The 20049-nt window shown below is 38.2% G+C and overlaps 1 protein-coding gene across 1 annotated transcript in view; it reads right to left on the bottom strand.

Moving 5' to 3' along the window:
• brinp1 (bone morphogenetic protein/retinoic acid inducible neural-specific 1) overlaps positions 1-19691 on the bottom strand; it is a 125321-nt gene extending 105630 nt beyond the window's left edge. The window contains exon 1 of the mRNA XM_086152121.1: positions 19509-19691. The gene's annotated coding sequence lies outside the window, so the exon portion shown is untranslated. The remainder of the gene's footprint in view (positions 1-19508) is intronic.
• Positions 19692-20049: the final 358 nt, after the last annotated feature.

Here is a 20049-nt window from a genome sequence, read left to right as displayed (position 1 = left end):
CACCAAGTGGAAAAACATCAGTAAAACTTTCAGAAACATCTAGCATTTTTTTTTTTTTTTTTTAAGTTCTCCAATCTCAATCCCTTGCATTTGAAGCACTATAATCCAAAACTCCCAATTACTGCATCGGGGTGTCTGTGCTCTTCTCGCATATAATTACTGAGAGTGTAACGCTTGATGGAAAACATTGGCAGTTTCATGCTTAACTGAGCGCACGTTGAGCACACACACACACACAAACACATACAGGCACACACACATTTATATATATACATAAATGTATACTGTATTTACTGGACAATTGAGCACATTGGAATATAAGCCGCACCGGCTAAAAATAAATGAATAAATATATATAGGCCAGTTTGTCTATCAGCCGATTGTGTCGACATTGTAACATGAGATATTTACACAGAAATATGTTACACAGTTTTTTTGTTTATTTTTTTTCTTTTGATTAATTACATACAAGTAACATCCACAAATACATACTGGAAATGTTTGCAACGATGCCTGCAACACAGCTGATGAATTTTTTTTGTAATAAATAACACAAGGAAAAGTCCATCCATCCATCCATCCATCCATCCATCCATTTTCCCCACTTTGTGCTACTCCAGGTGATTGTCTTCCTTCTGCACACTAAAAACTATTAAAGTCATTATCTTCAGTGTTGGAATTGAACAGCCTCAGAATTTCAAGGTTATTTCATCGGTCTGATATGAGAAGGCTAAATATTAAGCTCCTTAGCCCCAAAACATCTGTAAGTTAGCCGTATCATCGTTTAAGATGCAGTGATCACAGCATGTGAAAAGAGTAGCGGGTTATAGTCCGGAAATTACGGGCTATGTACATATATATATATAATTTTAGTATCAAGTATTTAAGTATTTAATATTTTTAGTATTTAGTATTGTATATATAAATATATTATTTTATAGCTATATGTACAGTATATTTGGGGCAATTTTTCCTCATTCATAGATAGAGGTATAGATATAGATATAGATATAGATATAGATATTGATATAGATACAGATATAGATATAGATATAGATATTTGTGTGTGTATCCATATGTATGTATATATATGTATCTTTTGCGGCCTCACAGTTTTGCAGATTTTTTTTTTTACAGAAGAGGATGTTGTGTTCTGCATTCTAATTGGCTAAAGGACACTAGCCCAGCGTCAACATGCTCCGTGCCTTGTCTCTGTACAGCTTGCCAAATTCATGTTTGCAAATTTTCTCCATGACAAAACCCACAATGTCGACAAAGCGCTCTGCACCAGCAAAGGCACTTGACGACACGCCCAAAAGGAAAAAGAAGATGTTAACTATCGCAGAAAAAGTTCTGGATATGCTGAATGAAGGCAGAAGCTATGCGCCAACAGGGCGCCATTACGGCATAAATTAATCTTCGGTTTCTTACATAAAAGAAGGAGGAAAATAACATAAGGGTGACAGCAGCAATATGTTTTAACAAGGATGCAAAAAGGGCTGTGACTTTCCGCAACAAGACCATTGTAAGGATGGAGTCTGCTTTAGCTTTGTGGATTTAAAAAACATTATGCTGGATACCAATGTTATCCGCACAAATGCTAAAAAACTTTATGAAACCCTTGCTGACAGCGATGACATTTATGACAAGCTCATTACTTCGCGGATTTCGCCCATTGCGGGTTATTTTTTGAACGTAACCCCCGCAATAAACAAGGGTTTACTGTATACACAGACACACATATATGTTTACCTATATAAATATATATAGATATATATGTGTGTATGTGACTCGATGTCATTTCGACCATATCCTCCCTTGTGTATTATTTGTCAGGGGCACAATTCTGAGGTGATGTTCAGGCAAAACATACACAGACTAGGAGCGTACTGACTTACAGCTGACATTTCCAGGGCCTCACATGGCCAAAACGATCATGATTTCCACAGCGAAACTCTGTCTGTTCTACACCCAATTTCATCTTCTCTTCTTGGGAGGTTATCGTTAGCCAAAAAGAAAAAAAAAAAAATGTACCCTTGATATGGGTTATAGCAGCCAACCTGCACCCATTCCCTCTGTTAAGATTGAAAATAGAGTGCTCTTGACCTCCTGCCTTTGAAATTCTTCTCCGCTGCTGTATTCTTCCCCTGAGCTGTCCTCTTTTTTTGCCATTGCTCAGAGGATTTTTTTTCATGAGGCTAGATTTTCTATTCCCTATATGCCAGAGGTTCTTTGGCATCTTTCCTTCCCAAGATGGAAGTACATGGGTCTTATCAGCAGCGTAACAATGTCAATAAAATATCTAAACACAGGCAACAAGTTCTAATCTCACTTTGACTGATGAAAAGTAAGTTCGATTTTGATGCTTTCACAGGTCCAATACGTTCACTGAATCTTTATATTTTTATTAACGTCGGTTCTCTTTTAGGTGGTTTGCAGAATACAATCACAATTTAATAATGTCGTAGCAAGCTGTGGGTTTAGGTCTTTAGCAATGGTGAGGCGTTTAGTGCTGCTCAGCCAGCCTTTTTCATTTTGTATCTTGAACACAAGACAGTGGCCGAACACAGTTCAACTGGCGGTCGACTACGAGTCGTATTTTATTTTTAGGTCCCGATCACAAAGCAGTTGTCTGGAGCAAGCTCCGGAAACCCAACATTCTCCCATGAGCACACACTCTGCGATGAAAAACTGTCCAATACCGAGGTTTGACCAGTCTCGACGCTTTTACACAAGCTAATACTCAAAAACAGCATAAAGCAGATATCCATAAACAACCCTCAACACATTGCAAATGAAAATTAATTTGCATTCTTCACCCCTTGGCCAATCACATACAAGAGGTCATCCGGGATGCCACTATATCAACATTCAGATATGCATTTAATTGTATTTAAAATCAGATTACCTTGGATTGCACTATAGTATGAGTATGACATTATAGGAAAAATGCAACTGAAAACAAAAAGTGCGATATGATTTGAATCTTCTGCCGTTTCATACAGTTCGCAAAGCCTGTCGATGTAACAACAATTTGACGGAGGTCCAGAATATTCCCTTTTTGAACAAAAACAAAACAGCTGAAGATAGAAGAGACAGCAATATTTTTTTCCCCCTGAGGTGCATCTGAATATGTAGACTATAGAAAAGGCAGGAAAATTTCCTCCTCGAACTTTAATTTAGTCCCGCTGGCACGTCTGATTTAAGGGTCTGTCCACTTAATTGCACCGTGAATGCCTTTTGACCGCTTCGCCCTGACGACTCAACCTTTGAATTGATATATGACTGGGACTAGTCGTCATTGATCACGGCCGCGGGTTATTTTTTCAGGAGAAACAAAATCATTTAAAGGTTTCATTATGTTGACGAGACAGTTCACAGTGAAGTTTGACTCATGGTATCATTTCCTCCGTCGTGACCAAGACACCCCCGCCGTTACTAATGGCAGGGCCAGATTTGATGAATAGGCAACAAGGCAATGGAGGGCACTCAGAAAGTGCGTCAGAGAGACACCCTGACTAATAAAAAGCACACTGATTAGTGATTGTGCTTGAGAATGGGTCATTTTTGGGGCGACTTGATTGGATGATGAATTAGAAGGAGGTCGCCCCTTGAATCTTAAAAGGACGGTCTGAATGGGAGAAAAATAAGAGTAGCTGACAGAGGGCTTAGAGGGAGAAATAAATGACGCACGGCCTCAAGGTAAAAGATTTCAAAATTAACTACTCTTTCCTATTAAACTTTCGGTAAGCCCAATTGCAGAGATAAAAGACCTCTGTGATGAGTTGTCTAACAAAAGAGGAGTGGAACAAAGCATCAGAAGCACGTTTTTTTTTTTTTTCCTCCTTTTAGCTCAAGAATGTCTTTTTGAAAATATAATGTTGCATCGCGACCGGTTTATTATATAAATCCAGCCTGTTTGTTGGAACTCATGCGTCTTGAATCTCTAGAGACAGTTATCCAAAGGCAAGCAGATTTTTTTTTTTTTTTCTTCATTCCAATATGCTGTGTTCCCTCGTACCTGCCCTACATTGGTGTCGGTGTGCTGAATGTGCAAAACTACGCTCAGGCTGCCTTCACCTGGACTAGCCTCTTCATCATTGCGGCGAAAACCAGCTCCATCAGCAATGAAGTACAGGTGTCTCAGGAAATTGGATACACTTTGTGTTGTCGTGAACGTTCACGCAGCTGTCCAAATGGCTCCTGGCGGTCGTTCACCAATATTGAATCACTGGCTCTTCATAACAAACAAATAAATTTGTGTTGTTAAGTGTAAAACCACAGTAGATTAGGGTCAGTGAAAACAAATGTTCAAGCAAATATTAATTTTATGGTGTGAAACCGCTTGGAATGATGCCTGTTTTTAGGCACAGCATGGCTTTTAGTAATAGCGCACTCAACACCCAGGCAGGATATAGTATTTTTAAGTGGGGCTGTTCATAATATTATTAATAAAGGAAGGCATTATCTATGCAAATTGTAAACAGAGGATGAAAATGTATGATTTAAATCACAGCTTCAAGCAAATTGATGAATATAGTAATATGTACAATCCCATAGAACTGTCATGAAAGTGTTAGATTTGATACTGATAATAAATTCTTAAATATCGTGTTGAAAATGATACAAATATAAAGTTGCAAAGAATTGTAACAGTGACGGATTCTCCTTGAATAGTGTCAGATACAAATATTTTTTTTTTACAAATGTTGAACAGTATGAGATGAGTAGCTAGAGAATGGTTAGCTGAGATGGTGGGAGGTTGATAAGGTTTACCTCATACATTTAAAAGGAGCAAATTTGCAGCTTTAAATAACATTCTTGCTATATTAATGAGTACACTTTTTTGTTGCCTAACACAAAGTTTACAATCAGCTCTTTGTGACAATGAAGGTGCTCCCATCTGACAATTTCATTTTTTTTTAAATTTTATTTTATTTTATTTTATTTTATTTTATTTTATTTTATTTTATTTTATTTTACTTTTCTTTTTTTATTTTATTTTTTTTTGTTGAATCTGGCCATGACTGCTAAACCTTAGACCACTTGTATTTGAATTCATTATATCTTGCCCATGGACGTACAATGTCAATTATTAGTTTTGCATATTTATCCCTCAGCTTGAATTTAAGTGTCTCCTTCAACACATATCCCCAGGGGTGAGCGGTGCCGGTTCTTCGGCAAGTAAAAACAGTCCAAAAGAGTGGCTCTATAAAATTTAATTTCTTCCTCCTTCTTTCTACAGATGTAAGTCAGTGGAGAATTATGAGATTAGGGAGCGTGCTTGTTTTCTGTTTCATTGATTAAGTGCCGCCCACAACCAAATTTCTCTGGTTGCTTGCCTGAGATGTTCGTGACTACCCGTCCCCACTTCTGATCAGTTTGCGCTTTAGTTTTGGCGTTAAAATGCATATCTAGATTTGAAGAGATAATCCAGAGATAAAGATTCTTTACATTATAATGCAAATATGTTTCTTTCCAAAATTCAAAGATTACTATAGGGTTCAGGGAGTTAATTTTGTGACACTTGCAATCGTAGTGTGATTAAAATATCTGAAAACCTATGTAATCCCTGTACCTTTACTTGCCATCAGGGGGAGAAAATATATCAATTTTAATAATCACCTTGTTCGAGATCAAGTCAATAGTACCCGCATCATTGAAATGTAACATCCATATTTCATTTTAAGAAGAATCAAACATAGAAGACGTTATTCAGCCGGTCACGGTGTACACCGCCTGATTAAATCATATATGAGCTGCTTCTGTATTTAGAATGCACACCATGCATCTTTTCCCAGAAAGCACTCTTTCAGCAGTTTGATTCAAACACAAATCTGACTGAAACATGTATTATTTCCCTGTCTGGCTCAGCCGTTCTCATTGGATTTTCTAGGGTTTCGGTGCTAAAACGGCATTTCAGCGTTACAAATAGCCCCACTCTGGGCTGCTTTGTGATTCTTTATCCACAGTGCAGACACCTAGGATATGTCTGCCTGCACTGTTTAAATAGCAGCATGTACGTAGGAGGAACTGAAAACAATCCTGCCACTTGGAGATTTCGTGTTTTTCTGAAATTAGGGAAAGGATAGTTAATAGAATGAGATGCTCCGCTGGCACAATGCTCAAGGCGCTGCGCTCAGCTGAAAAAAAATATATGCATTACCATCCATTCAATAAATGCATATTCCCATTAGCTCTGCGGTTCTGACAATGAATGTGCAACTCGCTGAAGTGTTTCAGAATTTAGCAAATTGGGAATAATTATTTCTTGCATATCAATTGACTTGGTAGGGATATCCAATTAAGACCATGGAAAAGTTGAACAGTATCCATTCGACAACTAAGGGTGTGGATTTTGTTTGTGGAAACACTGCACTTGAAATAATGAGACAAAAATAATGAGAACAGCAATATTACGTATTAACAGCAATTATTATTGTTGGTAATTTTCATTGTTTTTGTTGTTGTTCTTATATAATGATAATAATAATAATAATAATAATAATAATAATAATAATAATAATAATAATAATAATTGTCATCATCATCAGCAGCAGCATCATCATCCTCATTATTATTATTATTATCATTGCTATGTTTATGAAATATACTTAAATTAACATTATCATTACTACTAATAATACAATTTCTACTAATAATAATGATAATGATAATGATAATTATAAATATAATATTATACTTAAATGTTTATGATTAATATTATGATTCATAGTAATAGTAGTGATAGTAATAATAAAAATGATAATAATAAATCACATTAATGGATATTTTATGTTTTTAATTCTGTTTACTTGCATTTAAATCTTTTTTTTGCCTTGAAAGATAAAAATAAACATATAATAAGGTGATGCGGGAAAATTTTGCTCTTTATGTATCTCCATCATTTGACTCCTCTTAACAGACGAATGAGCACGGCAAACGTCAGTATAATTGCCCTTGGCATTTTCTTGGTTCCTATATTATTGTTCAAAGCGAGCCCAGAGGGAGATACATAAAGATGTGTTCTGCTTTACAAGTGGATTTAACATTATTTTTAGCTCACCTCAAATATCAAATTAGTTCAGCTCGTTCTTTGCAAAGTCTTTATCTTTACTATGGTAACAGAGAAATCTGCGTTCCTTATCTTTCCCTGCACAGCTTTGTATACAGCTAGTGGAGTTCCACAATTCTCATTGTCCTCGCCTCCCCCCCGTCGCTTGTGAATTCTTATACTCTCCACCTCCATCACCCCAATTCCCCTTAAAGGGAATCGAGGGAGGCCCCCTCATTCCAGTCCTTACCACCTAACAGGCGTTTTCTTGTGCTACATGATCACCAGGTGTCAAGATTAAAGAATGGCTACTGCTTCCCAGACCCGACATGGATGGGAGAAAATAGCCCTCCATAATTACTGATAAATCGAGCACAACGCCTCTTCTCCTTCAAACCTCCTCCCCGACCACCTGGCCCCGATGTCAACGCGAAAGGCTGAGCAAGTTAAGCTGAAAAAAAAAAAAAAAAAAAAAAGTTGACCACGCCAGCCACTTTTATGCACTGCTGATATCGCAGTTAAGTTGAGGGAATTCAGCGCTAACCGACTGACTTGGAGCTTTTATTCCCCCTCTGATTGTCGACTCTTTGAAGTGGGACACGCGGTGCCGGACTCAAAAAGGAGAGCCGGAGTACAATAGCTTCAGCTCACACTGCAACAGATCTATGCTATAGGAGGACACACCGCTCATTCAGTATAACTCTTACCTTGAGTTTCTGATAGGATTATAACCTATGGAGGATGACAGATGTGCAAGAAGGCTAATACACCTCTCTGTGAGCACGAGACTAGCTGTGCAAGGGGCCGGGGTTGGCTGGGGGTGACCCTCCCCTTTACCGGGCAATTGCTACTAGCTGCTGTGGACTGAGACCTCCGCGATTGTTTATTAGTAATCCCTGCCGCCTTGATGGAAACAAAAGGTGAGGAGAGTCAAGCAGCGCGTGAAGAGTTCTGCTTCAGCGCGGCTGTGTTGCTCCATCCTTCCATATAGAAAAGGAAAATGTGAAAGTTAAGTTGACCTGGCAAGAGAAGGGTGCGCCGAGGCTTTGGAGATGTCAGAATCGCAGCCTCTGACCTGAAAGGGTAAACTTATTTTCTTTTGTTCAGATGCCTCTTTGCAGGATTTCTGCATAAATAGCTACTTTGCATGGCATAAGCTTCATTAAAAGACTTAACTAATGCTGATCATTAAATTTGTTTTATCTATCTATCTATCTATCTATCTATCTATCTATCTATCTATCTATCTATCTATCTATCTATCTATCTATCTATCTATCTATCTGCCCGTCCGTCCGTCCGTCCGTCCGTCCATCCATCCATCCATCCATCCATCCATCCATCAATATTTCCTCAAATGTGGCAATAACGTCCCCAAAACCAACTGAAAAATTCCCAAACATTATTTTAATTTATTTATTACAAGATAATGAAAAATAAATTTAATTACAATACATAGTATATTGTAAATATTTGAGAACTGACTTAACATGCATTGATAATGTTGGCTATTTAAATACTACATCAACAGAGAATGGAAAAAGATTAAATACACACTGTTAATTGAATTATGCATTTGTATGATAAATATAATTTTGATTATTCTTTGGTTTATTCCCCACTTCATTTCAATCATTTATTGATTGATTTACCCATTTTTTTTTATTTCCATTTTTGATCCAAACAAATGGCTAAACTGCCCTGTATGTTATTTTCCATTCAAACAGCCTTCCACTGGGTTTCCGTTTATGGGAGTGGGAGGATTAAGCTGTTTGTTTTTTGCTCGGATACGCGAGAGAATGCCATACAAACCCATCATGATTTCGGACATTCTGTTATTGCTATTGCCAGGAGCCTCCAGAGACACTTTACGATGATTCTTGTGGATATTTCCTGCTGCTCTCCGTTTTTTAATTTTTTGCAAATGACTGAAACTGTTGCATAATAACCAGAGTGATAGGAACTCGCCGCGGTTCGCTAATTCCACAGTGTTAAACCACATTCAAACAGCCGGGTTTATTAAAAGCCTTTCTTTTTAATAGCACTCGCTTAGCCTCGGTCGCTCACATGTAATGTTGTCGGTCGAGGCAGCTACGCTAAGGCCAACCTGTTGGACACCAGACCATTGGGTCGATCTGTAACCACTCAATGACCACTCCACTTCCTGAGCTCTGCCACCGTCATTTCAATAAAACATCTCGACTATATTATCTATGAGAGCTTCTGCACTATAACTGGCCAAAATTCTGGCACGTTCATTTAAAATCGGCGTGGCTACGGCTGGCATTTTCGTGCCGCCCCCCTTCGATGCTTATTATGTTGTGTGAAAAAACTGCGGCGAAAACGTTGTGGATATTTGGCGAAGAAAAGCATTGAGGACTTTAAGGGATATTTCCAGGATTAACATTTTGACCTAAGTGTAAAGGGCTTTCATGGACAGAGGAAATAATGCAATAGTTGGGCATGGGCATTTACATTTAAGAAACCATTAGTGACAACTTCAAAATGTGTTTGTAATCTGACATAAAGCCCCCAATCTGTCGCTTAAATTTGGTCTACTCCATTTCTAATTAATTGTATTCTGCATTTCATCTATTCTCACTGGGTCTCTGGCCAAAGTTCATTTTCTGCTGCTAAATATGCAATGTTTGATCCCTTTTTTTTTTTTTTCTTTTTTTTATAGAAACCATGCTGACAGTTGACCTAACCCTCATTCCTGCAAACTATGACTGCTTTGTATAATGACCTTTTTCATCTGGGATTATTGAAACTGGAGAGAAAAAGAGAAAAAAGATAAAAGAAAAAGAGAAAAACCTTGAATAAAACAGGCTGTATTTTTAAAAGGGGATGAAAATAAGAACTGTTCTGCTCAGGGCCCTGAAAATTTGCAAGGAAAGTTCAAAAGATAGAGCTGTCAGATGGGCCAGTAGATCAAGCACCAACCTTTTCATTGGACAAAGTTTCTGGATTATTCCTTTATAAAAATGTTTTTACACACATAGATTTTCCCAGTTATGAGTAAATGCATTTTATTCAGGTATAATGAACAGCTGAAACTGTCAAGTGTTGGTCTTCGAGATTTGACAATTGGGGAATTAAATGTTTATTTACTTAAAAGGCTCACATAGCTTTACAGATCTTGTTAAATAAAAATCACTATTTATTTCTAATGTTATTATTATAAAAAACATTGTTTTTGTTTTAAGAACATAGTTTGTTTTAGTTTTTTATCACAAAAGCTAAATAAAATAAAATAAAATAAAATAAAATAAAATAAAATAAAATAAAATGAAATGAAATGAAATGAAATATCTATCTTTCTTATCTATTTATCAATTTATCGTTGTGTTTGGCCTGCTTTATTCCCCAAGCCAGGTGTGATTGTTGCAAGCTCTCTCACAACCCTTTATGGGAGATAAGAAGTGCAGACAATCAATGGATGAATAAATGAAAATACAAATGATAATTAAGATGCCAGAAATAACCACATCTGTGCTGTTACAAAGCAATATCGTTGGTAATTTACTGGGTTTCAATAATATTCCTCATCCTGAGGCAAAACTAGTTAATATTCAGAGACGTCAAAGACTATATTAAACCCCAAAGGAGCGAATTCGCCTTTTAAACATGCTTCATGTAAATGTGAAATGATGAAAATCCAACCACATCAGTGATTCCAGATCAGCAGGAAAATAAAAGTCCGTCTCAAGTCAGTACATATTTCCTCTCATCATTCATTCATTGGCAAAATTAAAAATAATGATTGAATTAAAGATAAGCATACATTAAGCCAGCCAAACACAATAACCCTGTACGAAGGAGGGACGCGAGGTTGAAAGGGTTACCATGGTAACCGCTCTTGAAGCAATGGCAAATGACCACAAATATGCATAAATCTCAGTTCAATCAATATTCCTCAGGCCGAATGTGACAGGATACGGTGCTTACGTTGTAAAGTTCACATACTAGGAATACAAATGTACTAATGGCTTCCCCGCTGGGACGTGTACAATTGATGTTAGGGAACATGATGGATCTGTGTTTAGAATTCAAGTTGATGTACGACGTTCCTCTCATGGCACATTTTCATCCTCGGCCGTGTCCGAAGCACCTCAGGCCTCGCGAGACAAGTGGTCGTCTCACGCGGGGAGCGAGACGCACGCAAGGTCAGACATATAAAAAAATCTATAGGTTGGTAATTTTGCAAAATGTGCTGTGTTAGACTATTTCAAGTTGGTTTTTTTTTTTGTTTTTTTTTATCATCAGGGGTACACTAAAGTTATAGCTGTGCACCACTAATCAATTGTTACTCCCACAAATAATATATTTTTTTTTCCTCCAAGCAGTCACAGCGGGAACTGCACATCTAGCTAGTCTCTTTCTCCAATAAAAAGCAAAAGCAAAAGCATATATTATATTATAATCATCTGTAGGACATTCATCAACACTCACTTAAGCACATGAATGCATAGTGAACTTGGGCATCGAACCCAAGATTCTCCAGGAATTGTGGTTGTTTCTAAGAATAACAATGTATTTATAGAGGCACATTGTGGTAATGAGTGTATGTATGGATGTGTGTGTGCTTTCAATTCAGGCAAAATCAGTAAAATACTGTATCATCCACACTTGAAACTTGACTTGAAAAAAAGCTGTGTGATCCAAGGCCACTACATGACGCCTTCTGAAGCGTTTTGTCAGCTAAGGTGATGCTAAAGCTGTTCTCTCAATAGGATTTTCAATGCCAAGTTGGATAATCCAGGTAGTTTTATGAGAACGTACATTGTGATACATATTGTAATATGTAATGTCAATCTTTTGAGTCTTAGGATTAGAATGTATTGTTTTCTTGAACATTATTATTCAAGGTAGGTATTGCTTTAAAACTCCAGTACCCCCTTTCAATAAAAGCATCAGCGTAACCCATATTTTATGATCACGGGGGGAAAAGTGACATGGCGAAATTCAACAACGTGCGCAAAAGAAAATTGCGAAGCTTTCATCGCTATCCGAGGATTTTCAAACCCGCTGTCGGGCCGCGATGACCAGGATATCTGAAGGAGACTGAACCTTCCCTCGCTGTTCATTCAGCTGACATGGCCGCAGTCTTTGCTGCAGTAAGAAGTGAATCTACTGTGTAAACACTGAAGGATTGCCTGCAAAGCGTTCCCTTTGACACGAGCCCCACGACCCGACACTGCTGCGGTCGGAGACGTTGGTGCAACCGGTGCAAAATACTCAGGTTAGCCAAGGGGGGGGGGGGAGAGTAAAGCATGGTTGGCGCTGGGGATTAGCAAAGTGCTAAATTCCCGAGCTACATTTATATTTTAAGGACAAACAAACTCACCTTTCATCATTAGAGGAACGTTTAAAACATCAACGCGGATACAAATTAGCAATGCCCAGGTCAGATATTTTAGAGCCCATTTACATAAGAAAAATGATAGTTTGGAGTGAAGTAGAGCATTTATCTACTGGATGGTCATTAAATATTACATGTTAATATTTGTCAGTAATTCTCTGCTATGTGGGCTACCGCTGCCCTCCGTTGCAATGTAGGTCATCTCTGCTGAGAGCTGCTGGCATGTGCCAGCAGAACACTGATTCACCAGCATCACTTTGGGTCACAAATCTACAATCCCACAGTGCTCCACTGTCTTCATTTTTTAAGAATTAAGGACCTTGTGCGAGAACAGATACCAGCCACTTCCCTTCTCCTGATGGATGGCAGACGCTAAGTCCAAAATGATTTTCAAGTTTTATTGCTTTTAGGAAATACTTCTTCCATCTTGGGTGTATTTGGAATATAATGCACACCGCGTCATGCATTATTATGGTGAGAAGATTTAAAGTCTTCAAGAACCGGCCTGGGAGACGTTTACTTTTGTAAATTACATTTGGTTTGATTCTTTAAAAGTATCTATAAACAACTAGTGATTTGGGAGCAAATGGAGTTTTTTTTTTTTTTTTTTTTTTTTTTTTTTGCGATGCCTCATAAGTATCAAAACACAACAGATTGATGTAAGTTAATATATGGAATTGGAAGATAAATAAATCTAGTAATAATGAAAAGGTGACACTTATTTCCTTGGGTTTGAAGGTATGAAATTCACGGTATTAATGATCAATATCACTTGTAGAGGTGTGTGTGTGTGTGTGTGTGTGTGTGTGTGTGTGTGTGTGTGTGTGGAGGGGGGGTTGGAGCCTATCCAAGCTTTCGAGAGCTGACGTTCAACCTGAGCTGGTAACCGGTGGCGGTAATTAGCAGCGGGGTAAACTTTTACAATGATAACTAAGGTGACCCATTAAATAGGTAAATTATCAGGTGACTAGACAATCATCGCAATTAACATTTATCTTGTCAAAATTACATTACAATACAACTGGTAACTGAAAGGTAGCGAGATAAATGCGAAGATATTCCCTCTTGCTACATCAAGCTACAACGAAGGTACATCTGAAATGATCAACATTGACCACAGTGGATTGACCAATCAATGAATTGACCCATGGAACAATTTTTTTTCTCATCCAAAGAAAATAATTTTTATTTGATCCTTGTTTATACTCCTTTATCTCTCTCTCTCTCTTCATTGCAGTAGGGCTGTACTGTCAACAACAAAAGCATCTTTCAGAAACACAATGTCACCATACAGTTGTTTTATATATTTGTTCATGTATTTCAAATTGGACGGCACAACGGGGGAGACAAAGAGAAGCACTTTCCTGCAGTTGCCAAACTTTAAAAATAAAACAAATGGGCACGTCCGTATTGTTCTCGCTTTTTGTACGACACTTTCTCTGAGTGATTGCCTTTTGTTTTTACTTTTGATGTCCTCACTATGACAACCATCTCCCTTTGAATTAAGTATCCGTCTCTCTGTAGTGTCATTATGCTGGTTGTCCCTCCTGTGCACTGGTTTATTTTCAAATTCCTGCTTCCAACCCATGTGCCTTACATCATCCAATGTTCCTATGACGCACTGCGTTATCTTCTGCCGCTCGGCCAATTCATGGCTGCGTCCGAGCCTACCTCGCCTCCAGCCCCCTTTCTTTCATCGCCTCCAAACATCGACGTCTCCTTAGTCATTTTTTTGTCACTCTCTTGGTTCCTGCTTTTGGGCTCGCTTGTGCACAAACCGTAACAGATAAGGAGTTTATCTAAAGAGCAGGAGAAATCTATTTAGACATTGAGGGGCTGCATCTGTAAAAAAATCAAATTCAAATTTGATGGCGGGTTTACATTTTTGTGTAGATGTCCAAAAGATTGTGGAAACATATAAGCACATTTGATACTTAAATCCCCACTTTGGAAACAGTGCTGAGCCACACATCTACAGGAAACTTTGAGAGCTTTCATTCTTAACTTTTGATCTGAAGAACCAGGTTCAAGCCTGAATGAGGAGCCGAATCTGAACAACACTGTCTTTCTGCATCACTTGTATAAGATGCAAAAGTTTAAAAAGTGAAAGATGTGACAGTTTAAATTAAATGTGAAATGTGTACAAATTTGTTAATGTATAAAGAAATTATTTTTGATTATAATTACATAAATACATTATTATTATTATTATTATTATTATTATTATTATTATTATTACTATATATATAGTAGTAGTAATAATTTGTTTATTTTTTGTGTGCAATAATGTATTGTTTTTTACAAACAAATGGATGTACATAAGAAATACCAGACGGAGATGAGGACTGATCCTGCCTGATGTAAACCTTGCAACATGGATAATCTGGATAATTAAATCTTAGCCCACTTTCAACATTATTTTTGTGGCTGAGAGGCAGTTATTTTTTATTTGTTTGCTCAACTGTACCGCAGTCTATGTTTGTTTTAACTGTGGATCACAAATTTGACTCGATGTAAATGAAGACATGAGAGTCTACTGTGTTGGGGTTAAAAAAAAACGATAAGTACAGTTTATCACAAAAGCCCGCAAACTCAGATAAAATTATCAAACTATGCAAAGCTATTATCATATAATAACCAATTCTCCTGTTTGTGGACCACATTCACAAACATATGACGTAAAATAGGAGCCAATTGTCCCAGCCTTACAAAATTCAATTGGATAACAATCTTGACCAGGGGCCTTTCCACTGTGCTTTGCTTTAATTGATTAAATTATCTCATTTATCTTTATTGTCCGGACTACTTGCGTTCTCCTCGCCCACTCCGTGTTTAATAATTTCCGCCAAAATAAAACCTTTATCGCCATTAAATTAAGATGCTTTCATTTATGAGTGTTTTTTTTCTTCAGAACCCTTTGCTATTTGCTAGATTCATAAATTTATAGATTAATAAATCTATGAAAATATGCATATATATATGTATATATAGTAGTATAGTAGTAGTAGTATATATATATATATATATATATATATATATATACATGACGATGTCGGTGAAGCCTTATACGTATTGACCTAGCTTGTTTTAGTTTTTTGTTTTTGTCAATTTAGCAACCGTTTCAGTTATTTTTCAAAGAACATTCATGTTTTATTTTCTTTAATAAATATACTCAATTATTTCTCAGAAACTCAGACTAAACCAATGCATAACATGGTAGCGGTTGACCTAAAAATTTGGCAAGTGATCATTAAAATCAGCGAGGAACTAATAATAATGAGCAACAAATGATATGAAAATGGGAGAGAAATCACAACCCTCATCTCGAGAAATTTCAACAAAGAAATAGAAAGAATTGAGACTAAAGATAAAAACAACAAGGATGTAGCAAACTTTTACACCAAAGGGGATTAAAAAAAAAAGTTCACCTAAAGATAACTGATAACTGATTCAGTATCTGTACTCACTGTGTGATTTCCCCTATATGACCAGATGTCCTAAAATACATTGATCATGGAAAAGAGGCTTCTGATCAGCCAGACACAAAAGTAAGTCAAAGTATTGGTGGCGCATGCGCTTGTGAGCTTATTCACTTTTGATGTGCAAATACATTGTTTATTTTTACGTTTGTGCTAATGTAGCAAATGCAAATTGCGCTCGTACTCACTCGCAAACACTGAAACTGCGGTCCCCCACTGTGAAGGGGTGAGGAGAGAGAGAAGATAAGCATGGATAAACTAAAACTGATTATATACATTTACTGCCTTATAGTTGATGAATCATCATAATTTTTATTATTATGATGGTTATTGTTGTTGTTGTTGTTGTTCTTGTTAAAGTTGCATTGGCATGGGTGAAAAAAGGTCCCTGGTTTGATTCGACCGGGCACCTTCCTACGTTAAGTCTCCATTTTTTCTGAGCACATGGGTTTCCTCCAGGCTCTCCAGTTTCCTCCCACAGCACAAAAACATGCAAGCGGTTAATTTGAAACTATAATTGCCCAGATGCGTAAATGACAGAGTAAATGTTTGCTGACCAATGAATGAGAGGGTCCATGGTGGTATGTCTCTACAAGTGGCCCTGTGATTGGTCCAGGGTGAACTCTGCATCTCGCCCAATGACAGCTCGGAGAGCTCTGACCTCACCACTATCCTAAGTGCATTATAAGGTGCCCCGGTAATGAATGCTTAAAGTAATATCATTATTATCATTATTATTATTGAGACATCTTTGCCTCCGGCTAAAAGTTTCAAATGGATTGCGAAGTTCGGATCAAGTCGACCGCAACACATGTTTTCCAAATCATTGTGATTAAACTTGCCTCCATAGACTACTCGGCAACGGTGTTTTTGTAACATTTAACTTCAACAAAAAATAAAATAAAATTCCCCTAAAAAAAAAAAAAAAAAAGAAATTCCTCTGGAAATATAATCAAAGCTTAACACGGGCGGTTTAAATTTAATGTCATGCAAGACTTCAATTAACTACTTCTGATCAGCTTAACATTTTTTTTTTAATTATGAGCCCTTGGCTGAGATGTATTTATGTATATATTTATTTATTTGTGAAACATTATACTCTACATGCACAGTTTCAGGCCCACGTAATCTCACAGGACTGATAGCAGCACCGCACCGATCAGACAGCCCCCAACAGAGGTCAAATGATTCAGCTGTTTTGTTTTTGGTTTTGTTTTTTGTTTTTTTTGCCGGAATATTTCGCACATCGTAGCATTTCTGCTATTTTTCTTTTTCTTTTTTGTCACATGCCATTATGTGACCCCGTTGTTTGTTTCTGATGGAAACAGATTCAAAAAAAAAAAAAAAAAAAGAAGAAGAAAACCTCTCGGGAGGCAGCCTTCTGGCCGCTACAGCTGCAGCCAGCACCCACATAAGAAAAAAAACAAAACAAAAAAAAACAAAGCAACACCAATACAAGAACACCAAGACAGAGAAAGAGTGTCTGCCAATACAAGACCAACATTGTTCTCTATCCTCCATAAAAAGACTTTGTAAATATTTATACCCCAGAGCAGAGAAGGATAGAGCAACACTGTGCCTGGAATCAATTCCTATTACCAATCCCTCCCCTTACGTTTTAATATTTACGTCAATCACAGCATCTGAGGAAGAGTCGTCGCTCTATTGAAAACGTCTGTCGGTTAATTTCCTTTTTTTTCCTTTCCCATTCCTTGAAAGCATCATTGACATTGGGTCATCTAAAGCCGTGACACAAATATAGCTCTGAGCCACTCCTGGCATTTTCATTTTGCCAGTATGACGCTGAACAACCCCCCTCTCCCGACCCCCCACCCATGAAAATGATTACACATTGCCAGCACTTTGCCCATTGAAAAGGCCACCAGATTGAGCGGGGCATTATGAATGAGATTTTCTCCCGCAATTTCCGCTGCCAGTGCAATTTTCAGCCCGGCGCGTGTAATGAAGAGGGCAAAGCACTCACGCAGGATGTATTGACATGTTGTCAATATCATTATTTGTTTTGCTGGTGGTTTACAGGGGTACAGTCCTTAAATGTACCAAAAAAAAAAAAAGCCGGTTCCAATACACAAAAAAAAAAAAAACTGTAAAACAAAACAAAAATAATGCAGTGGCAGTCGTGGAAAGTTCAGATAAGTGCTACCAGGGCCATTTTCAAACGGATGCAGATTCTCTAATTGCGTTGACTTGATATCTGTATCACACACACTCATCTCGCCTTCAGCCAAACAACGGCGGCCGGTGGAAAAGAGCTTGAGCTCCCCTCGCAGTGAAACCGTGGAACAGCATTCCCTGCAAAACTCGGGTGAACCGGGGTGCTGCAACTTTGCTTCAGTGGTGACAGACACACACACGCACACGCACAGCCATTTCCATGATGCAACCCGCCCCATTACTTAACAACTAAGTAGGACCCCCCCACTCCCCCATAACCCCACCCCACCCCTAAAAAAAAAAAAAAACTCACCTTTACCTGAACCTGAGTCTTAACTTTAACCATGAAACCAAGTGTTAACCCTGGAAAGTTTCTTTTCATTCTGATATCCAGTGTGTGTGTGTGTGTGTGTGTGTGTGAGAGAGTGTGAGTGTGTGTGCGCGTACTCAGGCGCGCTGAGCCACTTTGCGGCGAAGAGGAGGACCGATCCTGAAAGCACCGTCTGCTGTCATTTGTTCGCAACATGGAATTAAATGTATAAAAAATTTAAAAAAAAATAAAAATAAAATAAAAAAATAACCCTTTTTTTTCAATTTAATGAACATTGCAGTTCAGGCCAAGGGGGTACGTAAAACTAACAAATAAATAGATACTACACTATAAATAAATAAAAAAATAAATTAAAAACATATAAATGAATAAACATATAAATGAATAAACAAACCAACAAACAAATAAATAAATAAATAAATAGATAAATAGATAAATAAATAGAGGCAAGTTAAAGCTGAAAATGGGATCAGGTTGAATATGATTATTGATGCACGGCTGCACGGTGAACTGTTTTTGGCTCCACCGTGGACGTTTGACGTGACGCCTCCTTGACACCGCGGCGGAAGGTCTAGAAGCCCCCCCATCACCCCCGTTACCCCCATCACCCTCCCACCCCACCAAAAAAAGAAAAGAAAATCTTGACATCCGTGTACCCCGGTGTGTTACGCCGCTTCCCATCCGTGCTTCTGCAGCATCGCAGCGGGGGGAGAAAAAAATGCAATGGACGTGACATAGAAAAGCCGCGCTCGTTATTTGCATTAAGCTTTAAAAAAAGGGGGAAAAGGGGGGGTCCGTTTATACGACACGGGGAGGACTATTATACAAGATCCCTAACCGCAATTTGCACGATGAGACCCCCCCCCCCAAAAAAAGGAATAAAAATAAATAAATATATATGTAACGCGTTCATCCCGCAAAGGACACCTCCGGTAAACGTGCTGACCGCGCAAACAGCGCCATAACTGCGTCCCGCGATCCAGCCCGGCGTGATCAACGTTGGACATTAAAAAAAAAAAAAAATGTAAAAAAAAAAAAAAAGAAAGAAAAATAAAAGATAATATAAGACGCAAAGAGGCTCGACCCTTCCCGGGTGAACGTACTCACCTAAAACTGACTCTCCCCTCGTTGCTGGATCTGCGGTCGAAGATTGTGTTAGTTGTCTTGCCAACAACTTCTGCAGGAGCATACGTATCCAGGGCTCATGCTGGTGTCTCGGGCGGTGATGTTGGATTGCGGATGATTTGGCAATCCTTTTCATGCTCAAGGGGCTGGAAATCCTCGGCTCTCGGTGTGGTCTAGGGGCATTGGCGGAGTAAAGTGATGAAGTCCGTCAGGAGGAGGAGGAGGAAGAGGAGGGAGGGAGGGAGGGAGGGAGGAAAAAAAAAGGGGAGCAAAGGGAGCTCCGGGGTGTGAGGGTTATTATTATTATTATTATTTAATTTTTTTTTTATTTTTTTTATTTTTTTTTGCAAACCGTTCCCTGCTCTCTTCTTCCCCTCTCTCGTCGAGCGGAGGAGCCGTGAGCGGGTTGGAGAGGTTGTGGGATGGATGTCTAGGAAGGGAGGTTGGAGGATGCACAGACTGAAGGCGAGAAAGGGGAGGTCCAAAGAATACAGGCTGGCGTTGTAGAGGACGGTCATGGCAG

Source organism: Fistularia commersonii, chromosome 9 (assembly GCF_037954325.1).
Source record: "Fistularia commersonii isolate RoL2024-O1a breed Wild chromosome 9, RoL_Fcom_v1.0, whole genome shotgun sequence".
Lineage (NCBI taxonomy): Eukaryota > Metazoa > Chordata > Actinopteri > Syngnathiformes > Fistulariidae > Fistularia > Fistularia commersonii.
Note: the sequence above shows the minus strand (reverse complement) of the source record. Positions and strands in the feature narration are given on the sequence as shown.